We start from the raw sequence: 19,091 nt of genomic DNA on the forward strand, positions 1-19,091 counted from the left end.
CTGCTTTCTTCCTTCTCTTTCTCTAATTTCCTCCTTCTCTTCCTTACTCCCTTCCTATACATTTTTTACAACTGAACTCCAGCCAAAGTGTTCCTCCCCCTCTTCCCTTCTCCCCCTCCTCCTTCCTTCCCTCCTTTTTTTTCTTCCTTGGCTTTCTCTACTTTCCTAATTTTCCTCCTCCCTTCCTTCCCCATTTCCATTCTTTTTCCAAGCCTTCCTTGTGTCCTTCCTATACATTTTGTACAACTGAACACCAGCCAAAGCATTCCTCCCCCTCCTTCCTTCTCCTCCTCCTTCCTTCTTTTTTTCCTCCCCCCCTTCCTTCTTATGTCCTCCCCTCCCTCCCTCCCTCCCTCCCTCCCTCCCTTCCTTCCTTCCCTACCTTCCTTCTTTCCTTCCCTTCCTTTCTCCCCTTCTTCCTTCTCCTCCTCCTTCCTTCTTTTTTTCCTCCCACCCCTTCCTTCTTATCACCTTCCCTCCCTCCCTTCCTTCCTTCCTTTCTTCCTTCTTTCCTTCCTCCCCTCCTTCCTTCTTATCTCCTTCCCTCCCTCTTTCCTTCCTTCTTTCTTTTCTTCCCCCCTTCCTTATCCCCTTCCCTCCCTCCCATCTTCCCGCCTTCCCTCCTCCCCGCATTCCCTCCTCCCTCCCTTCCTTCCTTCCTTCTTTCCTTCCTTTCCTCATTCCCTCCCTGCCTTCCTTCCTCTCTTCCTTCCCTCCCTTCCTTGCTTTCTCCCTTCCTACCTTTCTCCCTCCCTCCCCTCCCTCTTTTCTTCGTTCGTTCCTTCCTTCCTTCCTTCCTTCCTTCTTTCCTTCCTCCCCTCATTCCTTCTTATCTCCTTCCCTCCTTCCCTCCCTTCCTTCTTTTTTCCCTCCCTCCCCTCCTTCCTCCCCTCCTTCCTCCCCTCCTTCCCTCCCCTCTTTCCTTCCTTACTTCCTTCCTCTCTCCCTTCAACCATCCTTTTCTTCCTTTTCCCAATCTTTACATCTGTACAAGCGAATACATTCTTCTCCAGCCAAAACATACATTTAAATCTGTTCTAGTGAGTATAGCAACCCCCCCTCCCCCATCATTTATTTTATTTAAAAAAAAAATTCTTGTACTCAATTCCTGTCCAGATAAGAGATGTCAGACTGAACCGGAATTGAGGGTAAGTTGTCTTGTTAGTCAGCATGAGGAGTGGGCACAGACACATTGATTGGGTTTTCAGGACCATTGCTTATTACATTCTCCTGGCCATTACATTCCAAGGAGATAATACACTTAATTGGTTACATTCATGCATTGTAGCAGCTATCCTCATTTAAAACAATAACTATGTTCATTTAGAGCATGGAGGTATTCAGAATGATATACATGAAGACCGGTGTACCGAGCGGAGAGCCTGTAGTACAGATAATAAATGCTGAAACAAAAGAAATGAAACAATCTACTGCGATACAGAGTGCAGATGATATGCAATGTCACAGGGACTCTATATGATAATGAACACCGCTCAGAAGAATGGATGTGAGATGAGAGCAACTCAGAGGAGATCGTATTGTACAATCATCATAGATGGGATCCAATGAATTTTGGATTATATAGCGCAATACAAATGTAAGACAGAGGGAGAAACTCCTCTCCTCACCCCCAGGGGGCACTCTGTAAGGTAGAATGGAAATGGTGACAGAGCCACTTTCATTTCTGCAGATCTATTTCTGTTGCTGCCGTCCATTCATCTAACTGTATCTCCTCCATCACTGTCTATATCTCCCTCCTCAATCAGTCTCTACAGACATTATCTCTCTGTCAGTCTCTTATGCATTTTCTTCCTTCCCTCACTCCCTTTTCCCTCCCTCTCTTCCTTCCCTCCCTCTCTTCCTTCCCTCCCTCTCTTCCCTCCCTCCCTCTCTTCCTTCCCTCCCTCCTTCCTTCCTTCCTTTCTCCCTTTCGCTTGTTTCCTTCTCTCCTCTTTTTCTACTTTGCCTTCCTTGCTCTACAGCCAAAGCTTTTCTTTCACTCTTTCCTTGCTGTCTTATGCTGTCATTCCTTCCTTCCCATCCTATGACTTACCTTCCTTCCTTCCTACTTCCCTTCATCCACCTGTTTGCCTGCCTTCCTTCCTTCTCCTCATTCCCTACTCCCTTAACTAAACTACATCCTTTCTCCCTTTCTTCTTTCTTCCCTCTTTCCTTTCTCCCCCCTTCTTCCTTCCTTCATCCCTTCTCTCTCTTCTCTCCCAACCTCTCTCTCTGCTTCCTTCCATCCTTCCTGTATCCCTCTCTCGCTCCACCCCTTCCTTCCTTTTTTCCCTACCCCCTTCCCTTTCCTTCCCTTCCTCTCCCTCTTCCCTACATCCTTTCTCCTTCCTTCCCTCCTTCCCCCTTCCCTATATCCTGTCTCCTCCCTTCCCTTACATCCTTTCTCCCTCCTTCCTCCCTTCCTTCCTTCCTCCCTTCCTTCCTTCCTTCCTTCCTTCATTCCTTCCTTCCCTTATCCTTCCTATAGTTTCTTTTTACAATTCACCTACAGCCAAAGCTTTTCTCTCAATCTTTTCTTGCTGTCATATGCAGTCTTTCCTTCCTTCCTACTTCCCCTCATCCCTCTTCCGTTCTTCCTTCCTTCTTTCCTTTTTAATCGTTTTTATCACTCCCTGCTTCCTTAACTACATCCTTTATCCCTCTCTCCCTCCACCCCTTCCTTCCTTCCTTCTTTCCCTACACCCTTACCTCTCCCTTCCTTCCCTACATCCTTTCTCCTTCCTTCCCTGCCTTTATTCTGTCACCTTCCTTCCTTATATCCCGTCTTCTTCCTTCCTTCCCTTTTGCTTCTCTTTACATTTTTACTTTTAGAACATTATTTTTACTATTGAACTCCAGCCCATTCCTTTTTCTTTTTTTTTTTATTCTTTTTTTTTTTTGTTTTTGATGGAATGGTGAAAGGTTAACACTACTCTTTAGTTTGTGTTCATTTTGGGAAGTCGTCCCTTCATTTCCTGTCCAGGTGACATGACAGGAAGTAATGCCCCGTACACACGATCGGAAATTCCACCAGCAAAAGTCTGATCAAAAGCTCTTGGTCGGAAAATGCGGCCATGTGTATGGTCCATTGGACTTTTGCTGGCGGAATTTCAGCCGGCAAAAGATTGAGAGCATGTTCTGAATTTTTCGGTCGGAAAAAGTTCCTACGCATGCTCGGAAACAATTCGACGCATGCCCGGAAGCATTGAACTTAATTTTCTAAGCTCGTCGTAGTGTTGTGCATCACTGCGTTCTTGACGGTCGAAAGTTCTATGTGACTGTGTGTATGCAAGACAGCTTGAGTGGAATCCCATCAGAATTGTGTCAGAAAAACCATCAGAGCTTTTTCCGACCAAAATTCCAATCGTGTGTACATGGCATTAGGGGAAATCTCCTCCTGTGGGAGTTGCCCAAGGTGGTCTGCATGCAAATGAAGCACCCTCCGCTCCAGACCGACATCCACCCAGCAAGGCATTTTGATGTTTGCATAACTCCTCCCACTGCTTGCAAGCAATGTATATAGAGAGATGGCAGCCTCTCTAATCTCGTGGAGCTGGAAATACCAGCGCTCTGGGAAGAGTATCTACTAACTCTTCAAAATACCCCGTGCTGTCCTTGTCCTCTGCTTGTGTCAGAACTGAGGGATTCTGAGAGGAGTACTGAAGCTGTGTGCTGTTATGGGTTCAGGAAGACATGTACAGCACCCTGCCGGCTCCTCCCACCAGCCATCATTTCCCTGCATTGCATAGAGAAGTCAGGAGGCCCAGTCATGACATCACTGGTTATAAAATAAGGTATGTCATGAAAAATGTCCTTAGCATGCTGATAAGGGGGGCAGCAGATTAAACATCAGCTTTCCTTTTGTTGGTCAAATCCCCCCCCAAAAAAAAAAAAAAAAGCATAGAAACTGGAAAACAAAAATGGATGATTTGCCCGATGGCCGTTTTCTGGTGTGATCAATTTTTCTAGCGGCAAGGTAGGTGAATGAAGAAGGAGCATCGGGGGAAAATCATTGGTGGTTTGTGTTCAAGCTGCTTTCTGACTGATTCCCGCTCCTCTCAAGCATGACATCCATTGACAGCCACTGTCAGCCGACACGGAGTAACTACTGACCTAATTATGCACAAAAGAGGCTTTCTGGATGATGTGAAGTCTCACAAGAGAAGGACGCAACCAGCAACCAGAAACAGAAGAGTCGTATGCATTATGGATCAGGACCGGCGCATTAAAGGGGAGCGCCGTCTAAAAGAGTACATATAACATTGGGATCAGGTTAAAGAATGAAGCAAAAAAAGAAAAGTTGACCAATAATCATATGTATTTTTAAAGTTGCGTTCATCAGACATCAGGGGTGATTTACTAAAACTGGAGCAGCTCTGCATAGAAACCAATCAGCTTCCAGGTTTTAGTGTGAAAGCTTAATTAAACAAGCTGAGTTTACAAGCTACCCTTTCTTCCTCTCTCTACTTCCTTCCCTACATCCTTTCTCTCACTCTCCTTCCTTATTTTCCTTATCACCTTGTTTGCTCTGCCTCGCCACTTTCTTCCATCATACCTTCCTTCCTTCCTTTCTTTCTTGCTTTCTTCCTTCCTCCCTCCCTCTACTTCCTTCCTTTATTTCTTCCTTCCTCCCTCCCTCTCCTTCCTTCCTTTCTTTCTTCCTTTCTCCCTCTCCATATTTCATCCCTCTCCTTCATTCCTCCCTCCCTCTCCTTCATTTCTTTCTTTCTTTCTTTCTCTGTCTCAATCTTTTGTCCCTCTCCTTCGTTCCTTTCTTTCTCCCTCCTTTCTTTCTTTCTTTCTTTCTTTCTTTCTTTCTTTCTTTCTTTCTTTCTTTCTTTCTTTCTTTCTTTCTTCTTTCCTTCCTTCCTTCCTTCCTTCCTTCCTCCCTCCCTCTCCTTCCTTCCTTCCTTCCTTCCTTTCTCCCTCTCCATCCTTCGTCCCTCTTCTTCCTTCCTTCATTCATTCCTCTCTCTGCTTCCTTTGTTTCTTCCTTCCTCTCCCTACCTACTTCCTTCCCTTCATCCTTTCTCCTTCTCTTTTTCCTTCCTTACTTCTTTCATTCTTCCCTTGTTTGCCCCCCCCCCCCTTCTTCCTTCCATTATCCCTCTCTCTTTGCAACCCCCCCTCTCCTTCCTTCCTTCCTTCTATCATTCTTCCTTCCTTCTTTCCTTCCTTCCTCTCCCACCTACTTCCTTCCCTACATTCTTTCTCCTTCTCTTCTTCCTTACTTACTTCTTTTCTTCTTCCCTTGTTTCCTCTCCCTCCCTCCTTCTTTCCATCCTTATATTATCCCCCTCTCCCTCCTTCCTTCCTTTCTTTTTCCTTCCTGTAACACTTCCAGGTATTTATTACCTCTCACAGAGAACACAAAAAAAAAAAAAACCTGGCAATGCCTTCACCTGCTTCTTTTTTAAGAAGGATGGCACCATCTTTGTTTAGGCATCATCCAGGGTCACCGTCTACTTCCTGGACTGAGATGCCACCCCAGAGATGACACAACCATGCCAATCCTGGTGTCTGTGCAGTTCTTGGCTGTGTTCACAAAAGTCTGACATTGATCAGTCCCCTGCTGCAGCCTCCCACCTTGTGAATTGCTACAAAGTTAGAATGTTGCAGTCTGATCACTGGGGGAGGGGAGACTGAGGAAATGCTTCCTCCTGTCTGCAGCAGGCTGATGACATCATCTCCCCCTTGGTAAAGACTGATTTTCAAGGGGAGCTTTTCAATGATTAATTGTGGATTATTTCTGAAAAACTACACTGCGGCTGTATATAGTCACATTTCAGGACTTTATTCATGCCGACTATAATATCCACTATAAATCTCAACATCTCTGGTTGAGTTTCTCAGACCTGAATAGGATAATCAGTGTCTTAGCAGTGTGACTCTGCTACCAGAATGGATATCCTCAACCCAAGGTGGTGATAACTGATGTTCTCTGTACAGCACTGCGGTATATGTCAGAGCTGTATCAATGTATAATAATAATAATAGTGTGTGACTGTGGGGGGAGGGGACATTAGAGTGTAAGCTCCTCTGGTACAGAGACTGATGTGACTGTGGGGGAGGGACATTAGAGTGTAAGCTCCTCTGGTACAGAGACTGATGTGACTGTGGGGGAGGGGACATTAGAGTGTAAGCTCCTCTGGTACAGAGTTTGATGTGACTGTGGGGGAGGGGACATTAGAGTGTAAGCTCCTCTGGTACAGAGACTGATGTGACTGGCTCAGTGTTCTCTATACAGCACTGCGGTATATGTCAGAGCTGTATCAATGTAGTGTGTGACTGTGGGGGAGGGCATGGCTCCCAACTGTCCCTGATTTCGAGGGACTGTCCCTCATTCAGAACAATGTCCTTCTATCCCTCTTTTCTCCTCCTTTGTCCCTCATTTTGGTCTGATCTTTATAGTTGTATATAAAATGCACTTTTTATCTTTCAAAAAGTGTTTCCCGGCACTAAACCTTTCATCTGATTTCTAAATTGCTGCATTTGTAAATTTCAAAAGCCAATATAAAGAAATAGTAGTGGTAAAAAAAAGCACTTGTGGGATTAACCAATCATTCATTTTGTACAATTCTCCACTAAGGAGGGCGTGAAAAGGACGTGTTCTTTGCCTACATATTTTTGCTAAAAGTTGTCCCTCGTTCCCATCTCAGAAACTTGGGAGGTATGGGGGAGGGGACATTAGAGTGTAAGCTCCTCTGGTACAGAGAGACTGATGTGACTGTGGGGGAGGGGACATTAGAGCGTAAGCTCCTCTGGTACAGAGAGACTGATGTACTGATGTGACTGGCTCAGTGTTCTCTGTACAGCACTGCGGTATATGTCAGACCTATATAAATGTATAGTAATAATAATAATTAAAAACGGTGGCGAGGACAATAGAGTGTAAGCTCCACTGACGCAGATACTGATGTGAGTGGCTCAGTCAGGGGCGGATCCAGAGTCCAGTCTCGGGAGGGGCACTGCTATAAAATATGTTTTTTGGGGGGCAATTTATATGGGAAATGGCTGTTATTGGCGCTTCAATCATTACGGCACCATGGTTGTTATGGTGTCAGGATGATTGAAGCGCATTATTTCTATTGATACATTGTAATATAAAATTAAATGGTTCAACTCACCATAATGCAGAATCAGTGGGAGCCCTGAGGGTGTCATTTGCCATGTCGCCTGCCACCAAATGCGGATTGTCACTTGCCACGTCACTTGTCACCAAATGTGGATTGTTACTTGCCACGTCACCTGCCACACATTGCAGATTTCCACTTGCCACGTGGCCTGCCACACATTGCGGATTGTCACTTGCCACGTTACCTGCCACACATTGCAGATTGCCACTTGCCTCGTAGCCTGCCACACATTGCGGATTGTCACTTGCCACGTCACCTGCCACACATTGCGGATTGTCACTTGCCACGTAGCCTGCCACACATTGCAGATTGCCACTTGCCTCGTAGCCTGCCACACATTGCGGATTGTCACTTGCCACGTCACCTGCCACACATTGCGGATTGTCACTTGCCACGTAGCCTGCCACACATTGCGGATTGTCACTTTCCACGTTGCCTGCCACACATTGCGGATTGCCACGTAGCCTGCCACACAGTGCGGTTGCCCCCCCCCCCCCCCGGATCCGCCCCTGGGCTCAGTATTCTCTGTACAGCACTGCAGTATATGTCAGAGATCTATAATACTAGTGTGTGACTTGGGGAGACATTAGAGTGTAAGCTCCTCTGGTGCAGAGACTGATGTGACTGGCTCAGTGTTCTCTGTACAGCACTGCCGTATATGTCAGAGCTATATAAATGTATAATAGTGTGTGGCTGTGGGGGAGGGGGGCATTAGAGTGTAAGCTCCTCTGGTACAAAGAATGATGTGACTGGCTCAGTGTTCCCTGTACAACACTGCAATATATATATATATATATATATATATATATATATATATATATATATATATATATATATATATATATATATATATATATATATATATATATATATATATTATTTAAGGTACTTATATAGCGTTGTCAATTTACACAGTGCTTTACATATACATTGTACATTCTTATCGGGCCCTACCCTCAGGGAGCTTACTATCTAAGGTCCCTAACACTCATTCATATATACTAGGGCCAATTTAGACAGAAGCCAATTAACCTACCAGCATGTCTTTGGAGTGTGGGAGTAAACCGGAGTACCCGGAGGAAACCCACACAGGCACAGGGAGAACATGCAAACTCCAGACAGGTAGTGTCATGGTTGGGATTCGAACCAGCGACCCTTTTTTACTGGTAGGTGAGAGTGCTACCCACTACACCTATATATATATATATATATATCAAATAGACTGTGGGGGGACATTAGAGTGTAAGCTCCTCTGGTGCAGACTGGCTCAGTGTTCTCTGCACAGCACTGCAGCACTGTGGTGTGTGTGTGTGTATATATATATATATATCTATATATAGATATAGATATATATATATATATTATAATAGACATTAGAGTGTAAGCTCCTCTGGTGCAGAGACTGATGTGATTGGCTCGTGTTCTTTGTACAGACAGCAATGTGGTATATATATATACAGTATATTATATTATAATAGACTGTAGGGGAACATTAGAGTGTAAGCTCCTCTGGTGCAGAGACTGATGTGACTGGTAATATATAAATTGTAACACTCAGAGTGATATATCGTAATTCTGGGAAATAAATAATAAAATGTAACAAATGGGAGATGATTGCCGAGTGCCCGCTGTGGGTTATCGCGCGGCACACATCGCTCTCTGTCTGATTAAATAAAGCCGTATCTCTGTGAGTCCACCTCTCTATGTTTTTGGCATGTTGGCTGTGAGTTGCAGGAATTCGCCCTTCCTCCACTCCTCTCGGCGGGGATGTCACTTGCAGATAGGCTCCATGCCGGCTCTCAGCATCCCCGTTTCCTGTTTCCAGGCAACACATAAAACTGGCTTTGAAAATAGGATCATTTTGGGCTGATAAGCAGTTCTTTCATGTGCTTATCTTTCAGGATCTGGGCTGAAATCAGAAAACACAGAAATTATTGTCATTAACCTAAATTCCCGAAACAACAGAGTGCTGTGCTACTCTGAATGCGCAGACCAAACACCGGTCTACGCCGGCGATAAAACAAACATGTGTTATAGGATAACCAGGAGGTGGAAATGAAAATACAGTGAAAGAAAAATGCTTGCAAAAAAAAACAAAAAAAACATGAATTTGATTGGTTGATAGACACTTAACAACAACTACAGTGCCCCTTCAATCCTGAATGAAGGCCAAAAAATATCTGATTTATAAAATGATACCATTCCAGTTTTCCCAACGAGAGAACTTGGGAGCCTACAGGCGTGCCTGTGGAATGTATGATCACAACTGACTTGTTGGTAGATGTCTGACCTTTGTTTCGTTCCAAATTAATATTCGGATTAATTTTTTGTTATTCAGAGATTCAGATATATTCGAATACCCAAATTACAATATAAACAAATTTTTACCAAATGCTCCGTATTTTGGAATTTTGGAAACTCCAACTGGAATTCGAATAATCAAATTTTACACCGAACTCCTGTCCTGTCGAATTCTCACTACTATTGCTGAAATCAAAGACTGCGCGTGTTATTAGAGGACCATTTTGGAAATAATTGCTGTTTTTGTTAAGCCAAAAGGTGATTTGAGGAGTCATTGTAATCATTTGATGAAGATTTTTCTTTTGTTTGTTCACTTTTTGCTGCATTCGAATCGAAAAACAATATAAACATTTTCATTTTGACCGATTCGAAAATGTATTAATTTGATCGAAAAAAAAAATGGTAAAGTTGAAGAAAATTAGAAAATTCTGAATACGAATTCTGAAAATGAATTGAACGAATCAACTGAATTTAACTAAACGAAATAACTAGATTAACGAAACAAAGCAAATCTTTTCGTCATGCACATGTCTACTTTTTGGTAGATCAGCTGGGTTTAAAGAAGAGTCCATCTTGTACAAATAAATAGATGCACCTATTTTAATAAATACAAGTGCATTTAGTATTTTTGGCATCGGAACCAGCAAGGTGCAATGCTTAGGACCCTGGTGTTTTTGATGCAGTGAACTTAAAATTGTCTCCAAGGGTTAAAGAAGTTCCTTTCCAACTGCTACTTGAGAGTTACTTATTAATGATAGCTGAGAACCAATTCGATCGTGTGTGGGCTCCAGCGGACTTTTTTTTCCCCAAAAGTCCAGCGGACCTAGAAATAAAACATGTTTCAAATCTATCCGACGGACTCAAGTCCGACGGACTAAAAATCAGGTAAACCATTCGTCTGTGTGCTAGTCCAACGGACCAAATACGATGCAATTGCAGCTATTGGCTACTGGCTTTTGAGCTTCCTTGTTTAGTCCTGTTTATGTCATCGCGTTCAAAACTAACGGACTTTCGAACTGACTTAGTCCAGTTGTGTGTGGCCAAGTCTGTTTCGTTTAGAAAGTCCATCGGATCTACGCCGAAAGTCCACGGGAAGACCGCCAGACCTAGCCCGCCGAAAAAAGTCCGGTCGTGTGTACGTGCCGGCATTCGATTGGTTTAAGTGAATCCTTTGTGTGTTGCTTGAAAAATTAGCATGAGTTAAAATAGTGATGTTGCCCGTAGAAAGCAAATTCATTGAAGTCAAAAGTACGTTTTTGTGGTGTTTTTGATGCAGTGAACTTAAAATTGTCTCCAAGGGTTAAAGAAGTTCCTTTCCAACTGCTACTTGAGAGTTACTTACCTATTAATGATAGCTGAGAACCAATTTGATCGTGTGTGGGCTCCATCTGACTTTTTTTTCCCCAAAAGTCCAGCGGACCTAGAAATAAAACATGTTTCAAATCTAACCGACGGACTCAAGTCCGACGGACTAAAAATCAGGAAAACCATTCGTCTGTGTGCTAGTCCGATGGACCAAATACGATGCAAGGGCAACTATTGGCTACTGGCTATTGAGCTTCCTTGTTTAGTCCTGTTTACGTCATCACGTTCAAAACTAACGGACTTTTGAACGGACTTAGTCCATTCGTGTGTGGCCAAGTCCGTTTCGTTTAGAAAGTCCATTGGACCTTCGCCGAAAGTCCGCAGGAAGACCGACAGACCTAGTCCGTCGAAAAAAGTCCGGTCGTGTGTACGCGGCATTAGATTGGTTTAAGTGAATCCTTTGTGTGTTGCTTGAAAAATTAGCATGAGTTAAAATAGTGATGTTGCCTGTAGAAAGCAAATTCATTGAAGTCAAAAGTACGTTTTTGTGGTGTTTTTGATGCAGTGAACTTAAAATTGTCTCCAAGGGTTAAAGAAGTTCCTTTCCAACTGCTACTTGAGAGTTACTTACCCATTAATGATAGCTGAGAACCAATTTGATCGTGTGTGGGCTCCATCTGACTTTTTTTTCCCCAAAAGTCCAGCGGACCTAGAAATAAAACATGTTTCAAATCTAACCGACGGACTCAAGTCCGACGGACTAAAAATCAGGAAAACCATTCGTCTGTGTGCTAGTCCGATGGACCAAATACGATGCAAGGGCAACTATTGGCTACTGGCTATTGAGCTTCCTTGTTTAGTCCTGTTTACGTCATCACGTTCAAAACTAACGGACTTTTGAACGGACTTAGTCCATTCGTGTGTGGCCAAGTCCGTTTCGTTTAGAAAGTCCATTGGACCTTCGCCGAAAGTCCGCAGGAAGACCGACAGACCTAGTCCGTCGAAAAAAGTCCGGTCGTGTGTACGCGGCATTAGATTGGTTTAAGTGAATCCTTTGTGTGTTGCTTGAAAAATTAGCATGAGTTAAAATAGTGATGTTGCCTGTAGAAAGCAAATTCATTGAAGTCAAAAGTACGTTTTTGTGGTGTTTTTGATGCAGTGAACTTAAAATTGTCTCCAAGGGTTAAAGAAGTTCCTTTCCAACTGCTACTTGAGAGTTACTTACCCATTAATGATAGCTGAGAACCAATTTGATCGTGTGTGGGCTCCAGCGGACTTTTTTTTCCCCAAAAGTCCGGCGGACCTAGAAATAAAACATGTTTCAAATCTATCCGACTGACTAAAAATCAGGAAACCATTCATCTGTGTGCTAGTCCGATGGACCAAATACAATGCAAGGGCAGCTATTGGCTACTGGCTATTGAGCTTCCTTGTTTAGTCCTGTTTACGTCATCATGTTCAAAACTAAGGGACTTTCGAACAGACTTAGTCCAGTCGTGTGTGGCCAAGTCCGTTTCGTTTAGAAAGTCCATTGAATCTCTGCCGAAAGTCCGCGGGAAGACCACCAGACCTAGTCCGTCGAAAAAAGTCCGGCCGTGTGTACACGCCGGCATTAGATTGGTTTAAGTGAATGCTTTGTGTGTTGCTTGAAAAATTAGCATGAGTTAAAATAGTGATGTTGCCTGTAGAAAGCAAATTCATTGGAGTCAATCGGAGCCAAGTCAAAAGTACGTTTTTGTGGTGTTTTTGATGCAGTGAACTTAAAATTGTCTCCAAGGGTTAAAGAAGTTCCTTTCCAACTGCTACTTGAGAATTACTTACCCATTAATGATAGCTGAGAACCTTTTTTTGATTACCAACATTGTGGGAAGACCTTGTTAGTGCTGATTTTGAGACGTATAGATCTATGTAATTAAATATTTAACTATTGTAATTGCTTGTTTTAGCTTGTTTAGCTCTTAAATTGGTTAAAATGAATCCTGTAAGTTAATACGTTGCTCTAAAATGTAGTATGAATGAAAACAGTGGTATTGCCTGTAGCAGGGAAATGCAGAGAAGTTATTAGGAAGGCAAAAAATAAGTTGGTTTTTGGCAGTGTTTTTGGCGCAGTGGACTTTAAAGCTGAGAGTTAAAAAACTTTCCCATTCAGCTATTTTTTGCCTAAAAGAAAAGGCCCTCGTTAGTTGAAAACATCGTTTTTGATAGAAGAACAGAGAAAACTTGACCTTAATGATAGCTCAGACCCTTTGTAGCTCACCAAAGCTGTGTGATGACCTGATGTCAAGATGAATAGACACATGTACCTGAATATTTACCTGTCAGAATTGTTTGCCTAGCTCTTAAATTGGTTAAAGTTATTCATATAAGCTTAGGTGAAAAATTAGAAAGAGTTAAAGCTGTGATGTTGTCTGTTGCTAGCAAATCTATTGAAATCAATTAAGTAGTCAAAAATGTGTTGTTTTTTGGTGGTATTTAACCACTTGCGGACCACCCAACGCCATTATTCGGTGGCTGCTTGACGTTAAATACCAGTGTTATGGAAGCAGATAGCTGCCATAACCCCGGTATCTTTTTAAACAGTGGGCGGTCCGTTTTCAGATAAAAGGGGTCTCTGCAGCGGATTTGCTGCAAGATCACTTTTATCGGGGTGGGAGAGAGACCAGCTGCTCCCTGGTGGTCTCCGCCGCTTACCAGAGCCGTCAGTGAGCCCACTGCAAGTGTTATTTTAGTTGTTCCCCATAATAGGCTTTATTATTGAGCATTCAGTGTCCTTGTGAGTGATTCTAACAGAAAATCAGGAACTGGGCTGTTGGCAATTACTGTGGACTACTTTCTTCCCTAATGAATCTGTATATTTAACCACTTAAAGCGGAGATCCACCCTAAAGTGGACCTTCCGCTCATTGGAACCCTCCCCCCCTCTGGCGCCACAATTGGCACCTTTCAGGGGGGAGGGGGGTGCAGGTACCTGTACAGTACAGGTATCTGCACCCACTTCCGGCGTAGATTCTGCAGAAGGCACGCCCCTTTCCGCGGAATCTACGCCCCTTTCCGAAGGTCCCCCCTGCTGCCTGCTGGGAAACACATGGATCCCAGAGACAGCGGGGACCATCCTTATTGCGCAGCGCGACTCGCGCATGCGCAGTAGGGAACCGGGAAATGAAACCGAAAGGCTCCACTTCCTGATTCCCATACCCAAGATGGAGGCGGCAACACCCGAGAGACGATCAAGAGATCGGCTTTGGGTGCCGACATCGCGGGCGCGCTGGGCGGGTAAGTGTCACTATTTTAAAAGTCAGCAGCTGCAGTATTTGTAGCTGCTGGCTTTTAAAAAAAATTAAAAATGGCGGAACTCCCGCTTTAAAGAACAGCAACTGATAAAAAAATAAAAAAACATACAGAACTGTTTGGGAAGCTACTGGGAGTCTGATGAGATGATGAGGCAGAGAAAACAGCATGTGCCACTTCCAATAAAATATCTACCAGGGATATTAAAATAGAAGAGGGGGGTCCCGGTGGTCCTGGCAGTCACGCTTGGGCAACAGCAGAAGCAAATATAAAGCAAAAACAGCCCCCGGTGCCCTTCTCCCAAAAAGCCTTTTGGAAATCCAAAACTGCCAAAAATAACACTGAAATTTGGATTTGGATGAAACCATTTGATTATGTGAAATTTGATCCAAATCTAACGATATCCAAAAAGTCCCCCGCGATCCGACCGTATCGTTCACTGAGCCGGAACCTCTGGAGTTCCATTAAATAGAGAGGGCAAAGTTGCCCATATTGGTTCATGTCTGAGGATATCTCTTTTCCGTAAGGACATTTTTGGTTGTCCTTCAGATAAAATATAGAGGGTTTGTTGTTAGTTATTCCTGGAAGATTATCAGTTACATTGTAAATCTTTCAAAAGGGGGAAAAAAAAAAAGAAACAATGTAATAGACTTCCTAAACCTCTCACACTGTGTTTAATGAGTACTGAGCGCTGCATTGATGCCATCTGAAGGCTGATACATTTGTAAACAAGATTACATTATCACGGCATAAAATTAAATGTTGCATTGCAAAGAAGTAATCTAAGGATCGGCTTCGGCTTAATAAACTGGCAGTAAAGAATAAAGTGGGTAGAAATGTGTACATTTGTGCGAGTCGCTGTGACTGTATCCTGTGATTATGTTAAGGTTGTTGATGTTGGGTTTTATGCTTCGTTTTACATTAAACTTGTTTAGTTGTTATTATCCTTTCTATTCCAATAACAAATCACTTAGGTGCCCATACAGGCATCAGCTGCAGGATACAAATTGATTGAGTGAAATACACTGTATTGTTAAAAGTATTGGGACACCTGCCTTTACTCACATATGACCTTTAACCCCTTGCCGACTACCGCACGATATATATACGCCGGCACAATGGCACGGCTTGCGCAAATGGGCGTACAGGTACGTCCCCATTAAGACGCAGCGTGCCCGCCTCATGCTCCGTGACCGTGCCTGTGGATCCCGCGGGCTTGATATCCGCCGGTGTCCCCGTGATCGTATCATGGATAGGCAGAACGGGGAGATGTAAACAAGGAATTTCCTCATTCTGCCTAGTGACATGACAGAGATCTACTATTCCCTGTCATCGGAAAGCAGTGATCGCTGTCATGTCCTAGGTAGCCCACCCCCTCTACAGTTAGAATCACTCCCTAGGACACACTTAACCCCTTGACCGCCCCCTAGTGTTTAACCCCTTCTTTGCCAGTGTCATTTACACAGTAATCAGTGAATTTTTATAGCACTGGTCGCTGTATAAATGACAATGGTCTCAAAATAGTGATGTGTCCACCATAATGTCGCAGTCATGATAAAAATCGCAGATCACCGCCATTACTATTAAAAAAAAAAATGCCATAAATCTATCCCCTATTTTGTAGACCAGTGATTCTCAACCAGGGTTCTGTGGAACTCTAGGGTTCCTACAAAGGTTGCTAGGGGTTCCTTCAGCATTGGGCAATTTCTGTCTCTCAGATAAGATTCCACTGACACCATTGATCTTTTTAGCCATCTGCAGGCATGTACAGGCCATTGGGACTACCGGGAGTTTCCTGGTGGGCCAATGGCTCAGTGGGCCACTCTGATGTAAGGGGGCTGGTGATGGGACACTCTGATGTAAGGGGGCTGCTGATGGGACACTCTGATGTAAGGGGGTTGCTCATGGGACACTCTGATATAAGGGGGTGCTGATGGGACACTCTGATATAAGGGGGTGCTGATGGGACACTCTGATGTAAGGGGGTGCTGATGGGACACTCTGATGTAAGGGGGTGCTGATGGGACACTCTGATATAAGGGGGTGCTGATGGGACACTCTGATGTAAGGGGGTGCTGATGGGACACTCTGATGTAAGGGGGTGCTATTGGGACACTCTGATGTATGGGGGTGCTGATGGGACACTCTGATGTAAGGGAGTGCTGATGGGACACTCTGATGTAAGGGAGTGCTGATGGGACACTCTGATGTAGGGGGGTGCTGATGGGACACTCTGATGTAAGGGGGCTGGTAATGGGACACTCTGATGTAAGGGGGTGCTGATGGGACACTCAAAATGTAAGTGGGCCGGTCTGGATGAATTCCAGGGCCAAATTTCTGTCCCAGTCCAGCCCTGGCCATCTGTAAGGAGGTAATACTTCCCAATGACCACAAGTGTAAGGATCACTCTTCCCACTGACCATCACACTAATGTATCATGAGTTGTAGATTTATAATTTTTTAGCAGGGGGTTCCCCCGAGATCGGAGAACTATTTCAAGGGTTCCTCTGTGTTGAAAAGGTTGAGAAAGGCTGTTGTAGACACTATAACTTTTTATTGCAATTTTTTTTTACCAAAAATAGGTAGAATACATATCGGCCTAAACTGAGGAAAAAAATCATTTTTTATATATATTTTTGGGGGACATTTATTATAGCAAAAAGTAAAAAAAATTGCTTTTTTTTCAAAATTGTCGCTCTTTTTTTATTTATAGCGCAAAAAATAAAAACCGCAGGGGTGATCAAATACCTCCAAAAGAAAACTTTATTTGTGAGAAAAAAAGGACGTACATTTTGTTTGGGTGCAACATCGCACGACCGCGCAATTGTCAGTTAAAGCGACGCAATGCCGAATCGCAAAAAGTGCTCTGGTCAGGAAGGGAGTAAATTCTTCAGGGGCTGAAGCGGTTAATGGCATCTAGTGATGGGCTCAGGCGTGTTTGGATTGTACCCACCAGGAAGGCATCACTGCACACCATCAATCATAGCCAGTGAGCCATTTCCCGGCCCGCAGCTTTACATACACAACCTGCATATGATTGGCGGTGTGCAGTACCGGCTTCCTGGCAGGTACAATCCGAACATGCATGAGCCCATTATTAATGGCATCCCAGTCTTAGTCCGTAGGGTTCAATATTGAGTTGGCACAGCTTTTGCAGCTATAACAGCTTCAACTCTTCTGGGAAGGCCGTCCACAAGGTTTAGAAGTGTGTCTATGGGAATGTTTGACAATTCTTCCAGAAGAGCATTTGGGAGGTCAGGCGCTGATGTTGGACGAGAAGGCCTGGCTCGCAGTCCCCGCTCTAATGCATACCAAAGGTGTTCTGTTGAGTTGAGGTCAGGACTCTGTGCAGGCCAGTCATGTTCCTCCACCCCAAACTCACTCGTCCATGTCTTTATGGACCTTGCTTTGTGCACTGGTCCAAATCATTTGGTGGCGGGGGGATTATAGCGTGGGGTTGTTTTTCAGGGGTTGGGCTTGGCCCCTTAGTTCCAGTGAAGAGAACTCTTAAGGCGTCAGCATACCAAGACATTTTGGACAATTTCATGCTCCCAACTTTGTGGGAACTTTTTGGGGAATGCCCCTTCCCGTTCCAACATGACTGCGCACCAGTGCACAAAGCAAGGTCCGTAAAGACATGGCTGAGCCTGTTTGGGGTGGAGGAATATGACTGGCCTACACCGAGTCCTGACCTCAACCCGATAGAACACCTTTGGGGTGAATTAGAGTGGAGACAGGCCTTCTCATCCAACATCAGTGCCTGAGCCCACAAATGTGCTTCTGGAAGAATCTCCATAGAGGAATCAGGACCCTCTTCCTCCTGCTGGTGACCCCTCTAGTGATATAAAGATCTACATAGAGGAATCAGGACCTCCTTCCTCCTGCTGGTGACCCCTCTAGTGATATAAAGATCTACATAGAGGAATCAGGACCTTCTTCTTCCTGCTGGGGATCCTTCTAGTGATATAAAGATCTACATAGAGGAATCAGGACCTCCTTCCTCCTGCTGGTGACTCCTCTAGTGATATAAAGATCTATATAGATGGACCAGGACCTCCTTCCTCCTGCTGGTGATCCATCTAGTGATATAAAGATCTACATAGAGGAATCAGGACCTCCTTCCTCCTGCTGGTGATCCCTCTAGTGATATAAAGGTCTATATAGAGCAGGGATCTCAAACTGGTGGCCCTCCAGCTGTTGCGAAACTACAAGTCCCATGAGGCATTGCAAAGGCTGATAGTTACAAGCATGACTCCCACAGGCAGAGGCATGATGGGACGTGTAGTTTTGCAACAGCTGGAGGGCCTCCAGTTTGAGACCCCTGATATAGAGGAATCAGGACCTCCTTCCTCCTGCTGTTGATCCCTCTAGTGATATAAAAATATATAGTGCTCCCAAATAAGCGAGCTATTGCTGTTTCCGGGAGCCGGGCCCTTGTAATCTCTACATCTTCAACAGTAGAGTCACCGAAGCTGCTATGCAAGCCCCTCCCCTTCTTCTGCCCAATCACAAAGGCCTTGGTATTATATGAACCCACCCACAAAATACAAAGGCTTCTGTGAATGGACAGTAGAGGGGAGGGGTTGGCATAGCTGCTCTAGTGCTTCTCTCAGATCCCAGAGTTTCTTTCTCCAGCAGAGCAATAAACCTGTCAAATGTAAATAATAGAGAGAAGTCCAGGAGATGCCATGCACCTAGTTGGACTTAACTCATAGCGTGCCTGAAATTCAGCTTTAAATTGCAAAATGACTTTACAATTATATTTGTTATCTTTTTTTTTTTTTTTTTTTTTATGTGCCTGCTTGCCTTTAATGCCTGTTCGGAGACACATGGCTGAGCAGATAACATTGCGAGCCTAATGGTAATGGTTTGTTTCTGTACAGTGATGGCCTCCGTTCGTAGATGATATCTCTTGCAGAGGGTCATTACCTGTCGCGTAATGCTCCTGGGTGGTGCAGACTCATAATTAAGAGTTGACTTTATCATTTCAATCGCTGGCTTTCCTAATGAACCGTTCCCCTCGTTGCAGAACCCGGCAACTTGTTACTGATGGATAGAAAAT

The 19,091-nt window shown here is 44.1% G+C and overlaps 1 protein-coding gene across 1 annotated transcript in view; it reads left to right on the forward strand.

The window, feature by feature from the left end:
* Positions 1-19,091, forward strand: part of NELL1 (neural EGFL like 1) — a 1,213,537-nt gene that overhangs the window by 931,983 nt on the left and 262,463 nt on the right. The gene's annotated exons all lie outside the window — the stretch shown is intronic.

Source organism: Lithobates pipiens, unplaced genomic scaffold (genome assembly GCF_037356315.1).
Source record: "Lithobates pipiens isolate NorthernLeopardFrog02 unplaced genomic scaffold, aLitPip1_a1.2 Scaffold_24, whole genome shotgun sequence".
Classification (NCBI taxonomy): domain Eukaryota; kingdom Metazoa; phylum Chordata; class Amphibia; order Anura; family Ranidae; genus Lithobates; species Lithobates pipiens.